The sequence below is a fragment of the Spea bombifrons genome, chromosome 5, assembly GCF_027358695.1.
Source record: "Spea bombifrons isolate aSpeBom1 chromosome 5, aSpeBom1.2.pri, whole genome shotgun sequence".
Classification (NCBI taxonomy): Eukaryota; Metazoa; Chordata; class Amphibia; order Anura; family Pelobatidae; genus Spea; species Spea bombifrons.
In genome coordinates, this window is record NC_071091.1 from 107,239,920 (window position 1) to 107,245,876 (window position 5,957).

The 5,957-nt window shown below is 40.3% G+C and overlaps 1 long non-coding RNA gene across 1 annotated transcript; it reads left to right on the top strand.

Annotated features, from left to right (window-relative positions):
- The first annotated feature begins 2,369 nt into the window (after positions 1–2,369).
- On the top strand, positions 2,370–4,127 carry LOC128497841 (uncharacterized). The gene is made up of 2 exons (XR_008354342.1): positions 2,370–3,739; positions 3,849–4,127. It is a non-coding gene; the product is annotated as an uncharacterized LOC128497841 (long non-coding RNA).
- The last annotated feature ends 1,830 nt before the right edge of the window (positions 4,128–5,957 follow it).

Consider the following 5,957-nt stretch of genomic DNA (forward strand, 5'->3'; position numbering starts at 1 on the left):
TCTGTCCTACTCTCCCCCCCGCTGTGATCATATATAAAAGAATCCCAGTTGGTGCTTTTGCTCCCAGTACGTTATGGTTGATATCCCTGCTTGACTGCAGGTGACTCAATAAAGTGTATCTTTAACTAATGACAAGTCAGGGATTCCAAAGGAACGGTATTAGATCCATTTCGCTGCATCTCAGGGTCAGCTCATTTAGGAAGTTCCCCGGTATGGACCTGGTCATTGGAGCTTACAATCTAAAGAGGAACCTAAGACATAAATGTAAATTGGGAGAGTCAGAGGGCGCAGCGTAAACCATTGGATGGGGGCAGGAGGTTAAAATCCTGGCAGGTTTGGGGGGGCGTTATAAAAGGTGTACAAAATGTCGGTATAAAAATCATTTTATGTGAAATCACGTTTTGTGTTGTTTGGTGGAATCGACGGGATCTGATGACTTTTTGGTTAATTTCAATCACAAAATACGAAATCACATGACAGCCAATCACAGCGTAAATATTCTACCTATTTAAAATGTTGTGTCCGCACAGTGCACGGTACGTGGGACGAGTGGTCGCCCTGGAGTCTGTGTTCGTCGACGTGCGGCAGGGGGCTTCGAGAGAGAACGCGCATCTGTAACCCACCTCAGTTTGGGGGCGAGTCGTGCAACGGGCCGGAAAAACAGACCAAGTTCTGCAACATCGCCCTGTGCCCAGGTACAGCATATATCACTTTATATATATATCAATATATATATATATTATCCCCCCTATCCCAAATACTTCAGGGGACCCACATTTGCAGCAGCTGTAAAGCATTCCCACCGACTTAATCAAACGTATCAATAAAGATTGAGCGGCTGAAGAGAAATGTAGATTTCTGAATCTCATATATATGCTCATTTGCGCAAAATGAACTTTACGAAGAGTAAACATTGCCACGATTTACCACAATATGACAATTTACAAGCTGAGGATTGTTCTTTCCGTTTTGCATAATTAATTAGGCATAAAAATTAAAAAAAAAAGGTACATAACACTGAATTTGCATCTAATTGTTATCAATATAGAGAGAGAGAGTTATTTGTTTTTTATATCGTATTTATTAATCTTTTTATATATCCGTGCTTTCCGCTTTCAGTTGACGGTAACTGGAATGAATGGTCTGGCTGGAGCGCATGCTCGGCCAGCTGCTCCAACGGCACCCAGAAGAGGACGCGAGAGTGTAACGGGCCGTCGTACGGCGGCTCGGAGTGCTACGGACAGTGGTCGGATACGAGAGAATGCTTCTTAACACAGTGTCCCGGTACGCAGACGGCATTTAAAGTATATGAATATATACGTAAAATTAATGTAATGCCTTTACTTCAGGGCCGGTAGGGGTCCACTGCTAGGTGAAGGGGGGTCCAAAGGAAGGAATGAGCTCATATGGGGTGGCACAAGACTACCGTGTGCCCCTACAAGTGCCACATGCGCACCGATGATAAAAGTAGGCATCTAGCATCCCTTTACATGGACTGTTTGACATCAGAGAATCCAAGACCTGTGGCAAAGTATGGCAGAACTAGCATTACCTGATCAATCAGCTGGGTTTCTCTCCCTTATCCCCAACCACCTGCCTTAATCGATCAACGGCGATCAGGGACTTATCAATAGGTTTGCCCTTTGGCAGATTTTTAATACAGGTATAATCTGTAAGCATTATCCGGGTCGGATTTGCGTACCGAACTGTAAAATGTTGGCTTTGCTAGAGAAAGGTCTACGTGATTTGTATTTGATTTTTTCGCAGTTGACGGGAAGTGGCAGGTTTGGGGGACGTGGGGAGGCTGCACCGCTACATGCGGCGGAGGCGTACAGAAAAGAGAGAGAACTTGTTATGGGCCATTCTTTGGCGGAGAACCTTGCCCTGGACCCACGGAGGAAACCAAACAGTGTAATGAAAAAAAGTGCCCAGGTGAGACTTTGCGGACTGTAAACTGGCACAGGCTGATCAGACCTCTGCGCCATCGCAATACTTAGTAACTAATCCTTGTTTTACTTCATATCTAATTAAATGTATCAGAGAATTCATTGAATGTAAGCATGCATGGGATGGGCATATGGCTCCTGAATCTAAGACGCGACCGACGGCTGATTAGGGTTTGACTCTATGATGCTTCCATTGTGGATTCACCAAGATTCTATTTTACACACCTAGAATAGGTTTATCTTTATGCCGGCGTTCAAAAGCAGAGATGTAACTTGGTTCATCTGAACTGGTTAGTGGTGTATTAATGCGACAAATCCCGAGGAAGGTGGCCAATGTGCTGCGTTACTATTGGTTAATTGGGCTCCCAGTTGGCCTTCTGCTCATCGAGCTAGTTGGTTAAATCCGATCTAGTTGTCCCAACCTCCCCAGTATCTCCCTTTGAGACCCTACTCAAAAGAGGGCTCTGTGGGGCAACAACCCCAATAAATACCCTACTGGCACTGATAGTACGTCCTTCCACCTTCAGCTGCATCAGACCGTTATCATTAAACTCAGTGAGGTCTCAGAGACCTTCCAAAGTTGGGGTCAAGTTCCATTTTATCCACTTCTTCCACCACCTACCACATGACTTGCATTGCCGTATTTCCTACCCCAAGCATAGAAACAAATAATTTGATGGCAGATAAGAACCACTTAGCCCAACGTTTTTTTTTCTATCCTGCAAAATGAATCTAAATAATTTTTTGTTCCTCTAGCTTTACAGATTTTGTTATTCTGTTGCTCTGAATTAAATCACGTTCGAGTCCCATGCATATCAATGACAGCTGGCCTCCGTGAAAGACGGACGTATCAATAATGGTACATGTAATATAATTATAAATTAGATAATGAGATTCTTCCTCTTGACCGTATCATTAGTGACAAGTGATAATGACCCCTTATTCAGATTTTAAATGTAAAAGAAAATAAAATTGATTTAATTAAGATGACGGGGAATGATTCAGACAGTATAATTAGTTATGTGGCTGTGAAAAAAAATTCTTGTACAAAAGCTGACACAATGGGATCCAATTACGCAGGGAGATCACCTGACTGTTTGTAAGAAAAAAATCATGTACAGGTAGTTTTTCATTCCATTCATTCATTCATTCATTCATTATATAGCTGTCAAGGAATACTTTGGATTTTAAAAATTAACACCCAATAAAAAAAATCTCTTTTGATTCTTGGAGTAAAGGGGTCCTCCCTTGAAGTGCATTTTGTTCCACCGATTGGCTGCTTGAAGCCCAGAATAACTTAAAACAGAATATTAAAGAAGAATTGTTTTCAGTGCTGGATCCAATGATGGTTTTATCTGAGATACGAGGGTTTCGATTTCAGGAAGACCCTACACGCTTTGCCAAAACATTCTCTTTTGGTCCATAAGATGCAGACTTTTGATATTTCCATTTTAAGCGTTCCCAGTCATTTGTGAAAAAGTGGCTCCAAGAAAGACTTAGTAACGACTCATTTCCAGACACGCTTTATCACGAGCAGATGACACAAGCTGGCAATTGACTTACAGTTTATTTTTTTTCCAAAAGATTTGCATTTTCCTTCTGGCGGAAATTTTTGCCAGCAAAAAAGTTAATCATCACTCCTACATTTCTCTTGGAAAGAAGCTAGACATTGGAAATCTTTAAAATATAATGGACATGTATCTAATATATATATATATATATAATACCCATGTCACTGTGAGTTCTCAGTCCATATGGGCAGATCATGCCAGGGTCTTCAGTGTTTTCAGATGGTAAGCAGTGTTACAAAAAAAAAAAAGAAGAAGAAAGAAACAGAAAAAAACTGCTGCTGGAACTGTGTGCCTGTGGGGTAGAAGATATGAGAGTGTCACGAAAATAGAGAAGTGAGTAAAAAAAGGGAGATGTAAAGGCAGAAGTGTAGAGAGGAAGATTGAAAGATAGGGAGAGAAAGAAGGATGAAAGAGAGGGAAAGTAATGGAGAAAGGAAGAAAGAAGGATTGGTAGGAGGGAAAAAGGTTAGTGGGAGGAGAGATAGGTAAATGATAGAACAAAGAAATAGGGAGAGAAAAAGGGAAGGGAGGTGAAAAGAGAAGAGTGAAATGAAAGAAAGAGAAAGGAAGAGAGTGAAGAAAGATAGGGAGAACAAAAGAGAAAGATAGATGGAGGGGCAGGGAAAACAAAAAGGGAGGAAAGAAAAGGTTGCCATGAAAGAAGAAAGAGAGAAAGTGAAAAAAATAGAGTTACGAGAAAAGAAAGTTATGGAAAAGTAAGTGAGATAGAGAGAGAGAGAGGAAAGGAGAAATTCACAGAAAGAAATGGGGGAAGATGAAGGGAGAGAAGAAATAAAGATAGAGAAAAAAGAGTTGGAGAGACATAAGAAAAAGGAAGAAAGGAGAATAGATGGAGAAAAAAAGAGAGAGAAGGAAGAAATTTTATAATCACCAAAGCTAAAAACAGATTATTGGGGCAGTTGGCAGGGGAGAAACTTAATTTAAAGAGCCTATTAATAGCATTGAAACAATTTTACAACATATTGAGGACATCAAAGAGGGGATGACCTCTACTTGCCCTATACAAACTATTTACAACAAATTTCAAATGAAAATTCAGAGTTCTTTCCTTTGTTTTCATTTGTTTCATCGGGGGGGGCGTTCCTCCTCGTTTTTGGACGTTTGTACAAATTAACGGTTTTAACAAAAAAATTTACAATTACAAATGCACCAAGTCTAATAAATAGATGCCTCATTGTCCAGAGATCGGCATGTAACAGTAAATCATTCATTAAGTGATCATCCAAAACCGAATATAAATGGACAGAGTATCGAAAAAATATGGATTTGATTAAAAGACAAATCGAAAAAATATGGATTCCATTAAAAGATTACTTGTAGACATCACAGGGAAAAGCAAGGTAGAAGATAAATAATGGTCTTCAAGCAGTACGCATTCACCAAAAATTATATATATTGGGAAAAAGGTATGACCTTTAACAATAGTTCTTTTCTTCTATCAAGAACCTCATGAGATTTGTCCCGAGGAAAGTTTTGCAGCTGTTGTTTGGCAAGAAACCCCGTCGGGAGAGACAGCTGCAGTTCGATGTCCTCGGAATGCCACAGGTAATGTAATAATATTTCCCCTGTACCATTACACCTATACACATGCTGCGTCAGAGGCCTCAGCCCTATGGCACACGAGGGTCCTTTCTTAGTAGCGGTAGAAGTAGCCGTCAGTAACAGCTTCATATTTTTTCCATCCTTTAATTTATAATTTCTTGTGATTTTTTGGGGGATTTTTCCCTTGCACCGTGAGATTTCTCAAAAAAAAAAACTACTCATAAAAAGTTGTAAAAAAGTTTAAATTCAACTATCTCTAGAGTAACTAGGAGCTTCTCAGAGTCTAAATAACGTTACTTCGGTTCCTTCCATTCCCAAGGTCAATGTATCGACAGCTCTGCCTAATAACCTTGAGTAAGTTTGGGCCCAAAAACCCAAATTTTTGTGCCTTAACGCTGTATAATCAGTATCACTGATCTTGTACACACGAAATCACATTAATATGACTCTAAAAATAAAATACCTTTTAAGATATTTTGAGATCAGTTTTGAATTAGTGGTGTCAGTGGAATAGTTGGCACCACTCCTCGGGTCAGCGTTGTTCTGGCCAACGACTTTATCTCTGGGACCCTTGATCTTTTTTTTGCAATTCTAATGCCCAAATGATGTCGATTTCAGTGTTAAAATGGCGGAGGGTGACATCACAGAGTCCCTATGTAACCTCAGGGAACGTCATAATGGGAAAGCTCATTATATGTCATGATCTCATGTGATCTCGTGGAACACACATAAGGTGGGGTTCTAGTCCTCGTATTTGGTGTATAAAAAGTGTATAAAACTGTAAAAGTGTAGGATTTGAGAAGTGGCCGATCCTTTTGAAAGAACTAGACCATTCCGCGTCCTTATGCTGGACCTTTCCTCCATCGTAGGGCTCATT